The sequence below is a fragment of the Lepisosteus platostomus genome, chromosome 3, assembly GCF_059453375.1.
Source record: "Lepisosteus platostomus isolate fLepPlt1 chromosome 3, fLepPlt1.hap1, whole genome shotgun sequence".
NCBI lineage: Eukaryota > Metazoa > Chordata > Actinopteri > Semionotiformes > Lepisosteidae > Lepisosteus > Lepisosteus platostomus.
The window spans coordinates 79,340,984-79,354,472 of NC_142613.1; the positions used below are offsets into that span (position 1 = coordinate 79,340,984).

General features: G+C 37.9%; 1 protein-coding gene across 2 annotated transcripts in view; it reads right to left on the reverse strand.

Annotated features, from left to right (window-relative positions):
- The window catches only part of LOC148675618 (synaptotagmin-like protein 2), a 157,783-nt gene extending 147,842 nt beyond the window's left edge, over positions 1-9,941 (reverse strand). Inside the window, exon 1 of one of the 2 annotated variants that reach the window (XM_088627008.1) lies at positions 9,675-9,941. The gene's annotated coding sequence lies outside the window, so the exon portion shown is untranslated. Of the gene's footprint in view, positions 1-9,670 lie in introns of both variants that reach the window. The other variant, XM_088627006.1, reaches the window with a different exon arrangement.
- Positions 9,942-13,489: the final 3,548 nt, after the last annotated feature.

Below are 13,489 nucleotides of genomic sequence, written 5' to 3' on the forward strand. Positions count from 1 at the left end.
TAATCCTTTAGGATTAATTTGCCTATAATTCAGTCTTTCAATTTTGCCCCCTTTCTTATCAATAGATACAGTACAAGATTTGCAATTTTTAATGCAATGGGACAAGTCCAGTTTTAAGAGCACATTAAAATATACAGTACATTTTTTTGTATTATTGGATAAATGGCATTGGGTCCAGGTGATTCTGGAATTCGTTAGGAGTTAGGATCTGATTCCTAAAACCTATGCCTCTGTTCTGCTAAGATTATGTCAGAACATGCAAGTTCTTTCTTCAGCCTGAGGCATACTATCTGCATTTCCATTAATGAAAACGTGTGTAATGACCTGGCTGGGACCGACAACAGCAACCTTGCCACGAGCACTCAGCCTGTCATTCAAACTAGGTTGGGACATCTTTCAATTAAATCTTCAACGTTTCAACCAGGCTCTTGTCCTAGTTCCCAATCACACTAATCCCCTCTCTATTTAAGTCTGTTCTAAACACCGAATCTCCACTCCGTCATTAGAGCTAAACCTTGTGAGCCTAGCAATTGCATCTCTCTCATAGTCTCTCATGTTTATTACTTGGTTCTTTTCCTATCTTACTACTCCTGTTCTTTGATCCCAACATATTTTCTGTTTACATTTTATTCTCTCTTCTGCGTCGACTCACCAGTCTCTCTTTCCTTGATTTCAGATGGGACCCAGGCCTTTTCTTTTGTTTCCACTCACTTTTTCAATTCGTCCAAACCTTTTATCAGCAGTCTGCCTTCGATCCGTTACTCCTCCCTGATCATCCAGACAACCCCTTAAAGTGCTCCAGGACCTGCTCCTGGGCTTCAACTGTATCTCCTGCTGCACAACCGTATTTCAACTTTCTGCAGCATTACAGAAACACAGAGCTGCAAGAAGCAGCTCCAGCAAGGCTTAGCGAAATGGCAGGGGGTCTGTCTCTTCATGAAGCGGTGCTACGGTAGCAGTAAGAGAACACCAGAGATAAGTACCATCTCCTCTCCGCTCTCTCCAGATCCTCACCACTTCAACCTGCTCCCCTTTAGCAAGAGGACCCTTTACCACCGGATAGATGTACTATCCGATTGGAATCACAGATCCATCCTGCACCACCTCATTCAGGAAACCCAACCACTTGTGACAGGTTTCTCACTTGATGTAGAATTTTGCTCTGCAGCCATCCTATTTCCCCCCTCTCTCTCCTTATGTACAGCTGTTTTCCTCACTGTTACAGGAGTCACTGTCCTTCTCCGGCAGTGTACAATATTTATTATTACACACCAGCTGCTGCTCCTGAAACAAGGCACAGGACCTGCTCATGCTTAAGTCACCCATTTTAAAACTCCTGCAATAGCGAGTGGATGGGGAGAGAAGGCTCTATATGCAATTCTTCTAACAGGTATACAGTATCTAATGAAACTTAAGACCTGATGGCTGGACCGGAAGTCCTTAACACTCTGTAGGAATTAACTACCACGGCTATTCACTTGGACACCAGACTGAGAGAACACCAAGTGAATCCCTCTCAAGAGAAAAAAACCCAGATCTGAAAACTTCCCTCTTTCCAATCTCCTTAACACACCAGAGCCCGAGAAAAAATCACCCTACAGCATACGAACCAGTACAGCTAGGGAAGACCAGCCTGCTTTCAGAAGAAACATTTTGCAGAAGACTGCAGGGAGTGTGCACTTATTGAGGAGCTAAAGACCACCAACTCAGGTCCTGCCTGATCTGCCTGATATGTTCAGGAAATATGTCCGGTTGTTAGATGAAGATGAATGTCTACTAAACGGGGCAATTAAATCTCCACCCAACTCCACCAGATTCCCAGCATTACACATGTCGGGAAAAGGAGAATGGCAAGCAGAAACCTTTAGCGATTCTGGAGTAGCGGGAAACTTTATAGATAGACACATTAGCAGAACAAAGAATGCAAATGCTGTGCCTCTCAAAGCCTGCCTGTTCATGCCATAGACAGATCTCCAATAGGAACTGGAGAAGTAAGACTGAACCTCTCTCGCTAACCATTGGAGCCTTGCATTGGGAAACCATCAAGCTATTGTGTGTCAAGTCTTGCTGTGTTCCACTAATCCTCGGGTTCCCCTGGTTACAGACGCATAATCCTGCTCTCGACTGGTCCACTCAATAACCCATCTCCTAGGGATCCAGATGCCGCAAAAACTGTTTGCCACCCAAACTCTTAACAGGAACCTTAGAACCAGACCTCTCTAGCCACCCCAAACATTACTGAGACTTTGCCGACTTGTTTTCTCAAAAAAGACCCAATTTCTCCCTCCTCATCAGGAATACGACTGTCCCCTTGACCTCTTTCCTGGAACCTGGAAGAGACTGGTCAATGCCTAAAACTCTCAAACAAATCCAACGGTTTGTGGGTTTTACCAACTACTATGCATTTACTCGCCGATTCAGCATGATCATAGCCCCTATAACGGATCTAGCGGAAGAGTGCCCAAATCAAGGAAAATTGAATTCCAAAGTTCAAGAGGCATTCAAACAGCTGAGAAAGAGGTTCATTAGTGCCCCTGTACTAAGACACCGGATCCTTTGCAGCCCTTCGAAATGGAGGTGGATGTCTCAGATGTCTCAGATGTTGGAGTAGGAGCAGTATTATCTCAATGCCTGGGATCTCCACCTAATTGCCATTCATGTGCCTATTTCTCCTGGAAATGATTTCCAGTGGAGACATAGAACTTCTCACAATCAAATTGGCCCTTGAAGAACGGAGGCACCTATTGGAGGGAGCCCAATACCCCTTTATAGTCTTCACAGACAACATAAACCTTGAGTAGACAATGGTCTGAACATATCAGTAATGTAAACAGAAGCAGTTGACAATTTTTGGGAAGCAATTTGTACAACAAAAATCTAAAACTGTTCACATGTAATAATCCTTTCAGAAATAATTTAGAAAAAAGAAAATATTGTAGAAAATATTATAAACCCTGTATGTTTTGTGGGCTCTTCAAGAACGAACGGAATTCTGCATTAGGAAGGAGCAGTGTAACACTGTGCTCAAAAAGAAGAAAAATACTTTGCTTATTGGACAGAACAGGAATGTCAAGAGAAGGCTGCACTCCTCTGATACATACACAGGGTGTCCACACACTTGCTGTTTGACCTACCAAAGCTATAGATTGCACAAGATCAGCTCAGGTAAGAACAATAACAACGCCAGACCAAAACATATGAGAAATGTTTGAATAACACGGTGTCCTGTGTTATGCCTTGGTAATGTTACCTGTTGTATGTCAACCACACTCTTTCCTACAACTATGACAGGGTTGCAAACAGGGAGGAACGAACAGAAATAACAAGAATTCAAACCATGAACCTTTAACAAAACAACCATCGGTCCCAGAGACAACTAGTTGCTTAATTACAAGCTGGTCACCCTGATTTGTCACATCACCTCAAAACATCATTTCAATGGACAATGTGACAGTTAAAAAATATATATATGTCTGAATCTAAATGACAGGAATAAGTAAAGGCTTATTCCTCACACCTCAAGAAGGCCAAAATGTTGTGTTTCTTTTCTTCTCTTTTCAGTGAATCACTGTGCTCAACTTTTTTCAGGGTAATAAACCTTTACCTATTCCTGTGCAACCAACGCCTGCTGACGCGCCAACTATTTTGAACAACAAAACATAAAAATATATTTTTATCTTATTAAATACTAAACAATATTATTAAATTATTTAAATATTCTTAACATATTTTAAAAAATAAATATTGAGTCCTGAGTTTTCAAATACAGACAGCCTCACCTGTCTGGAACACTGTACATCGAAAGCTCTGTCTGTATAATGCAAGTTTGCCGTAGTATCTCTTCTGATCCCTTCTCATTTTAAAACCAAAACCAAGGTTGAGGGTTAGTTTGTCAAAAAAATGGGCAGGATTGAATAGAGTACATTGAAATAGCCATGCCCTGAACCACACCCGTGAGATATTTAAAATGTCAAAAAAGGCAGGAATTCAGAAAGAATAGGCATGTTTTTTATTAAATATGGGGCAATGTTTCCATCAAACATGGAAGAAATGAGTACTGTTCTTTTTGTATTGTGTCTTGAAAAGCAATCTACCTAGGCTGATAGGTGAAATAAAACTTAAGCATTTTCTACTTAACTGATAAAATCTTTGATATCAAGGAACTCTTTAGCAATTGCTTAGTGATTTTCATTATTTACGTCCTAGTAGAGAGATGAGCAACTTATTGAGCTATCACTCAGGAGACTGTTCAGTGGGCATTCTGCATATTACTTGCTCTGTGTACATAAAGAAAATATTCACTATTGGATAGGTCACACAACCTCAGCATTTTTCTAATGTGATCCTGTACTATTTTAAGACAAGTCAAATATATATATATGTTATATAGTGAACATTCTGTGCCTTGCAAACGTCTTCACCACTGTCAATAATATAATATTTTATGAATAAATATATGGTATATATTTGTTTTCAAATTAAGTCACAGCTTTCACTGGGACATTTAAGGAGGTTCACTCTCTTCAGTGTGTCGTTGGCCTTTTGCCTAAGGTCAATGTTGTTCTGAAATGTGAATTTTCAAGTCAGTTGCAGGTTCTCTATCTGAACATAAGACCTCCCACTTTTCTGGTACATACTGTATCTCATGTGAGGTTTAAGATGAGTATTTTCAATAAGAAACCTCTTTGCAAGGTAATATACAAGTTTCATGATTCCAATTTCATTTAACAGTGCAAGTTCAAGTTAAGTATTTGAACCTTGTTAAGAGAGCTTTCCATTCTGTTGTTTTAGGCAACTCCAATTTCCTGTCTAAAGAGTCCCTTGGTTAAAAATGGCCTCTCCTGGTTTGTGGATACATTTATAGAACAGGGGTGCATACTTTGTAGCATCTAGATTTGTAGAAAGACAGATTTAACTGTAGACCTTATTCTGTTGGTTTTGAAGGCAGCTTTATCTTTACAGCTAGACTTCCTTTATAGACGATTTTGATAATTAGTAGCAGTCTGGGTTTTTCTGAGTGGCCAGGATGTAGGCCTCTGGGACACTTTGTTTTTAAATTTGCAAATACTGTAGAATAACTTGTATGTTGTGTGTTTTGTATGTGTATTTTCATTGTTAAATTTTGTGAAACCCATTTCATTTGTTAATGAAAAGAGTAATAATTCAGTTTGCCTGAATTATTAGTCTTTTCATCAAAGCTATGCCAGAGAGCAAACTACTCAGTTGCTTCCAATTATATTAATCTCTTGTCTTATTTTGGGGGTTATTATTATTTTATTTATGTATTGATTACCCTATTTAGTATTTTCCTCAATTTTTGTAATCCCCTATCTGTAACACTATTCGCTGCATATATAAGTACTGAGCCTCTGCTAATATTAGCGCGTTGATACAACACATCTTCTGTGCTAATGCGCCATACACATTGACTTTTAAATCCAATTAAATGGTTTGGTCAATAGGAATTGTCTGTAGTGAAGCATCATTTTATATTCCCTCAAGAGCATTGGAACGTGAGAAAACGTATAAATGCACAGAGAACATTCAACACATCTACTGTGCCTCATTTAGTTGTTACAGTAGTTCTGAAGACCTTGTACAGCTCTGAACAGAGTATTCACTTCCACAGCAGTTTGCTTTTAGTTTTAAATGCACATTCACAAAATGATAACTTGTGTTGTGTGGTTTGTACTTCTCTGTTGGTGCTGATGAAATGCATAAGGTTGAGTTTGTCAGTGTCTTTGAGGATTTTGAATGTTTGTATCTGTTGTGTAAGTGTGGGCAGAATTGCATCAATGGCTTCTGAAAACATCTCTTGTTTACTTAAGAAATTTGGTAAGATTCCATCCTGCCTGAAGGGTCTTGTACCAGAAGCACTGCTGCCTCTTCTATGCTAATTCTGCTGCCATGATGTTGACAAGGCATGTTGTGCTTGTTGACGTTTTCCGTAATAAACATCTGAGTGAAATTTAATATAATTTAACTTTCATTGTCTAGATGTTTCCTATTTTTGTCCAGATACATTTTTCTCCTCCTTGACAATTCGTTTGTTGTTATTTCATGAAATACATAATTTTTTTGTTATTTATTTCAGCCTCCATTGCCTTTTTGATATCCTTTTTACCTGTGCTTGTACAGGAATCCATTGCACCATGTCTTTAACTGGGTCCAGCTGGCTTTAAATAATTGTCAAGTCTGCTTTCCAGAAATTGTAAACTTTTGCTTTGGACCCTTGTACTGTTTCACAATATACTCCAAAGCACACCTTGTTGTGATTATGTTTCCCTCATCTTAAATGCCTCATTTGACTGTGAAAAGACAAGCTAAGCATTTCCTCCTGTAGGTGCTTTGACAAACTGGTATAGAAAGGAGTCTTTCACCACGTCTACCATTTCAGTTTCTAGGCTAATATTCCTATAGGCTATTCCCAGTCTAAGATGGAAGAGTTGAAGTCTCCCATTAGAATTACTTCTGATTTTGAACATAAGTTCTTAATTTTATATCCTTTTAAATTCTTCAATTACTCTTGAGATCCTGGATGCCTTAAAAAATGAATACTATATAATATTTTGCTCTAGTAAATTGGATGTTGTTCTAAATTGAAAGGAATGCGTAAGAAAATGTCGAGTCAACAGACGTTGTTAATTTGCTTCAGTTTATTTTATGTATATAACTTAATTATTCATCCAAAAGAGTGGATATTTGCCCAAAAAGCTCAACATAAATTAAATACATGTTAAAAACAAACAATTGCCCAAGCCATTTAATAATACTTATACACACATCTCACTGTGCTTTTATTGATCTTAAATCTCCAAATGCGAAATAGTCACATAGCTGTGTTTATTATACCCACTGCACAGGGAACAAAGGATTTCTAGTGGACATTTTTCTTGGCCACAGGCTTTCTAAACTGCCCTGTTGAAGGTAGCAGCTGTAAATGGGAATGAAAAGGGTTGAAGGGCTAATTAACCATCAGCTGAGCTGAGCTTTCTTTTGCACTGCAACATAATACAGCTCTTTAAACTGTTTCTGGTCGACTGATTATTTTACTAGCAATATTAACAGTTTGGTCCCCTTTACTCTTAATACTCAGGCTACCGTACCACACAGTGATACCAAAAGTAAGGATGTTTTCTACTTAAGTGCTCTAAACCCTCTCTGAAATATTTTGACTCATCTGAGAGCTTAGTGATCAAATATATACACTGATTAGCCTTCTTAAAAATGCAATTGCTATTCTCTGCAAAATGTTTACCTATTACTGTTCCTAGATATTTGAAGCACTGAACACCCTCCACAGTCTGATTAACAAGGAAGAGAGGTTGAAAATCAAACATATTACAATCATAAGTAGCCAGTTTTTTGGTTTATCAACATTAATATAAAGCACACCTGACTTACACCAACTTGGTTCTCCATCCTTTCTCTAACATTCCCAGTAAACAATCCTGCTAGGGCTTTATCCTCTGTATACCTTAACAGATTAATACTGTAGATGTTCCCTACATTTTAATTTCATTCATGGGAAATAGTAAAGGTGACAAAACACAGCCCTGGAGAACACCAGTATTTAAAACAATTTCATTCGAAAATGTATTGTTCATAAGAACCCGCTGTGGGCGATCTGTTAGAAAATCATTAATCCATTTTATAAGCCTCCTATTGACATCCAGACTCAACAGCTGTTTCAATGAGGGTCTGGATCATATTAACAAATCTTGAACTAATATTAATAACACACTGTACGACTTTGCCTGTTGCAGATGAGTAGCGAATAGATTCACTAAAGTTAAAGCTGCAATTACAGTCTCCCTACATTTTTATTAGCAAATTGCAAGGGATCCAGATAACCTGCAATGAAGATTGCATTTAGCCAATAAGGAGGTTTTGCTAATTTAGATCAATTTAAAATATTGCCTCTGTGATTACTAGCCTATATGCACAGCACAATATTGCACAGAAAACATAAACAATTAAGACAACACTGAAAGATATTGCTTGGTTTGCTTTTATATCCTTGTTTACGTACGCATCATCTTTAATAGAAAATCAAGCTCAGAATAAATCAGTGAAGGAAGAATTTCACATTTTTACTCTACATATTGCATTCCTGTGAGCACCTGAAATAAGACTCCTTGTAAAAAAAAATCCTGTTTACGCTGCAGTGTCTTCTTATGGAAGGGTAGAAGAATTGAGTCTGACAATATCCTGACTCCAGCGGTAATTAGAAAACAAAATATTCCACCAGCATCTGCTGTGCAGTTGTGGCTGCTGCTGCTGAGTCCCATTACTTCATTGAAGTGTGACAGTGTTAGGGTTAAATTGTCAGGTTAGAGCCAAAGTCAAGTTGCTGAGGAAGAGATAATTGATTTTGATAGGTTTTATTAAACATTAATAATCTGATAATTTATTCCATTATGTGCACAGATGTTACAGTTTATAATAATAGACAGCACTAAAGCTGAAAGTAAATTGCTTGTCGTTTCATTAACAAAGTAATGTTTGTATAAAAACAGATTTTTATTCCTATTTTTTAGCGATTTATGCATTAATATTAAGATTATTTGAATCAACTAATGTGGAGACTTTATGTTATCTCCTGGTAACCAGTTCTTTTGAATAACTGAAAACAGATTTTAAGTCAGGACCTTTTCTACAAAGTTGCTTTCATTCATTTTTGGTAGCCCGTCCACAGTATATAGACATTCGTATGTTGTACATGGCTTAACTCACACAATCCTGCAATGTATGAGAAAACAAGAAGCTTTTGCCTTTTTCATCCTTCAGTTTTACCCAAGAAAAGAAATGGTCAGGTTATGTACGCATACTGTACATGAAAGTCCTTGAACAGAAGAAAAACATTCCCAAACTCACTGCAATATTTGAAAATAGCTCAACATGTACAGTACAATGCCATTTAAAATATTTTCATCTGCATGAAAATGAATTTCGACACTGCTGACAATTAATTTAATATGCTGCATACAGTACATCTTATAACACCAGCAAACATATTGTACTTTGATATACAATGTCTATTTGATACATACTGAATATACTGTATAATATATTGCAGAATAAAAATCAAAATAAAGTTTATACAAATCTCAATTTATATTGGCACATACAGTGCAAATAAAACCATCATAAAACATGACCACTAATATATGTTACTCTAAAAATAAGCTTATGGTGTACACTCATGTATTGTATATGCTGTTTCTATTTCTCTGGCATAGGGGTGTAACTAGAAGTTAAAACCTTTAAAAATGTAAGAGAAGTTCTTGCTATTTCTAGACTGGTGCATTGTTTGTGCCCTTTCTGTTTAATGAGAGCACAGGTAGGCTTGGAACTTTTCCAATTCGTGTACAGTGCACTGCATATTTATTCTCAAATTATTATTCTTGAGTTAGAAAAGAAAGTTTAAAGTCATAACTAAAAAATAATGCAGCATAAGCCAGGTCAGGATAGAATCAAGAGAAGAAAGCTATTAGCCCTTGACTCTACTAACCTACAGTAGATAGTGGCATTTAGGTATAACTTTTTAAAAAGTAGTGTTTTATCTTTATCAAGGACATTGTCCTTTGTCATTGCAAATTCTAATTTCCATTCATTGCAACTTTTCCTTAAGAAAGCTAGAGAAAATATATTGATGTGTCCTGCTTACCTACATCAAAATGCTTCTCCACAGGCTGTCAGAATGCTTCATTTCCTGCTTCTGTAGTTTGCAAGTCACAGCACAGCCTTGCAAAAGTCACAATTTCTTAAACTTTCATTTTTGTTGCTATGAAAGTCAGTCCTCTTTAGTGATCACTAAAGGCTTCACCAACTCTGATCGCTTGCTGACACAAACAGGAACCTCTCAAGAAGAGCTCATTTTTTGCACTTAAAATAAAATTCTGACCTGACACAGCTTTTAAGGAATCCCAAAACTTTAGGATGCCGACACACCTTACTCTTGTAAAAACTTGTTTGGGAGCCAAAACCTGAACACAGTGTGTAAATTTAGCACTCTTTTAAAATTTGCTCATGAATATTTATTCAATGAGCCATATTATGAAAATACAGTGAAAAACACTGACAGTATGACAAGAACAGTGCAGAATGCTTCTGACAGTGAAAAACCTCAATAAGCTAAGAAATTCAGTGATGAGCTCATACTAATTGCTAAGTGACAATATGTACAGTACCATCCAGTTTCTATTTTAGCCAACTCAAGGTAGTGGGGGAGCTGTAGCTCATCCCAGCAAGCAACAGGCACAAGGCAGGATACACTCTGGAAGGGACGCCAGTCCATCTCGGGGCACAATATATAATGTAATAATAATGTTTCTTTATTAGCCCTATACAATTTCTTGCATTAGGAATTCTTCTTTTCACATACCCCAGCTTTTTTCTCCAAGGAGACACAGACACACAGACAGGGAGAGAAGCTTGGGGTCAGAGCACAGGGTCAGCCATTGTACGGCGCCCCTGGAGCAGTTGGGGTGAAGGGCCTTGCTCAGGGGCCCAACGGAGTAGGATTCCTCTGCCGGCCGCGGGATTTGAACCGGCAACCTTCCAGTCACAGGTGCAGATCCTTAGCCACAGAGCCACCACTCCACCCATAAAAAGAATTCTCTGCCGGCTGCGGGATTTGAACCGGCAACCTTCCAGTCACAGATCCTTAGCCACAGGGCCATCGCTCTGCCCTACAATATATATCAGTGTGAAAAATTCTTCAAATGAAGATTTTACTATACTCAATGATCTAACACCTTATTTTGATCTATTTTGACAGTGGGAGAAAATACTTGTTAGGTGTGTTTGAAAGAATGTGAAGAGTTTTCAGTAAGTAAAAGTGGCAGATCATCCTATTCTGCTTCAAGTAAAACTTCCCTAAAAAATGGGAAATTCATACACACAGTAACTCTACAAGAGATTGAGTATTAATAGAATAGTCGCTGAACAGTATAAATTAACTGTGTTGTGAAATAAATTGAAGAATATTTGTTAAAATGTAAGAATTGCATTTCCATATGTGGTACATTTACACATTTGTACTGTAAGTCTTCAGTGTTACCAGAAAGATAAGTATCGTTCTTTTAACCAATCGGGTTTTCTTTAAAAAAAATTCTAAACCACTATCTTTTCTATCATTCACGTTCTTCAGATGTTTCCTGAACAGTTTGTATTTAATACTATTGCAATTTCCTTTTTTAATTTAACATTTCTAGAGTAGCTAGCTATTTTGAAGTCTACTGTTATTTAAATGGCTGTATGCATCAAGAAAGAAGATGTTTTTTTTGTTCACATGCTGGAAATAATTTTCATAGATAATTCTGCAATTTTGGAAGGAAGCTTGATTGGGGTTTCTCAATGTTTTCTCAGTAGGATTTCCAGTTTTCTCTGTGTACAGCACTGAAAAGGGTAGTTTAAAATATGAAAGCAGCCTAGATTCTTTACAATTCCTTTTTCTCAAATTTACATTATAAATGTTATAATTTGTAGAGGGATTTCACTTTGCTGAAGAAACGAGTACAAGGAAGAATGTAACCAGATTTACATATTACATTCAATACTGTCTGAACATCAACAGATACTGTACAGCTTCTTTTTAAAACCTTGTTTTCTTCCTTTTCTTAGAGTAGTACCTTTTACAACATTATGGCATACCCAGGGACAGGGTGCAGTAATGCACAATTGCAGCCATGAGGTAAAAAGTAGGGCTCTTTCTTTATAGCAAATGAACAGATAAAGGTAAATTTCATGCTGAGATACTGTATAGAAAGAAGAAACTTTTCAGCTGTTAGAGAAGGCTCAGCAACTGCAATGCTGTATTTCTTTTTTCTATTTTTCAGTGTGGCATTAAGATTTACTTGTTCGTTTGGATCCAATGGGCCAACATTTGCAGCTCCCTGCTCAAACCTCTTTATTTGAAGAACAAGGTAAAACCAAACAAAATAAAAAACAAAACGTTAGCTCCCCTTTGAGGTACTAACAATTTCTTAATTCCGTTCTTAAAAACAACTGGGCAGCAAAAACCAAACAGCTAACTGACTTCACAGTGAAGTCTCTGAGACTCTTAAATGCAGGACTTCATGGACTCACACTTCAGTCATTTCACTCACCATCTTAACAAGAATCTCCATCTTGTCTGTAACACACTCCTCTTACAATATTTAATCTGATTGAAAAGTCTTTCGCAAACACTGTTCTTGTGAAATCTGTTTGGGCTCAAAAAGGCTGTGTGTGTGTTATTATCATAAGAATGAGCTATGTTCTCAGGTGGTTTTCTCTCTCATGTTCACATGAAATGTTATTTTACATGTCAAACGGAGGTGCAGTCTATGAATTTTCAGCATTTGCTGTAATGTCACAAACAACGTTTATTGGAAGAGAATTAAGAAATAGTAGCTCAAAGTAGGTTTTTGTTTGTGTTTTGTTTAGTTTTAAAAGAAATGAATATGATGACTGACCAACTGCTTGAGAAGTTGAAAGCTCATGTTATGAAGACAACAAGCAATCCTCTGCCTTATCTTCTGTATTTCTACAATGTGCTATTTTTTTATTTCCTAAGGTTAACTTTTTTAGTTTTCCTGTAAAGTTCTCTGAGAAGCTATTTTTAAAGGTGTTACATATAAAATAAAGTTTTTTTTATGATTGTTGTTGTTGCTGCTGCTAACTGTAGTAATTAATTCTGTATAAGCTGCATACACAAATGTACAAAATCTGTAATTTATGGAGTAAATGTAACAGGAGCTGGTCCAGGCTCCCGCGAAGCGTAGTTTAGGAAGTAATAATCCGGAAGTAAGTGGAGAAGGACATCAGGGGAGGAGACGAAGAGGAATCAGGATGGGTGGACAGACAGGGGGGTGTGACGTCAGTGATCCGGTGCTCGGGGGGTGTGCCGATGGCAAACGAGATCAGGGAAGTCCAAAAGGGGGAATCTGCGGCGCAGTCCAAAGTCCAAAATTGTGGATCCAACCAAGACGAGTTAAAATCCGGTACGGGATCCGGAACAGGAACAGGGAATAAAACGAAGGTAACAAGGCCAGGCGCTCCGAGCCCCAGACTCAGATGGTCAGGACGACTTGAGGAAGCCTATGCCGTCGGGTCTCTCCTGGACCTGGTGGTAGGCTGGCTTCCCAGCATCCAGCTCCCAGTGCTGAGTCAGGCATAGTGGAAGCAGTGGGCTTAAATGAGGAGACAGAACAGGGGGCAGGTGCACTAAAATACGAAAGTGTCGGAGCGCCCTTAAGAGGAGGGATCCCGATCATGACAGTAAATGAATCAGTATTTTAGAATGTTATTATGCTGAGTGTCAAAAGAATCTCAGGACTTATAACTGCAAACGGCAATAAAGGTATTGCCAGGAAAATAACCAGCCTGCTTCAGCAGGTGTGCTGTCGTTTTATTGAACAGACACGGTTCTGTACTAAGGGCTGTGCCAACCAGGAAGGATAAAGCTGTCTGGGCTTATGATGAATCCGAATGCAGGAACAGA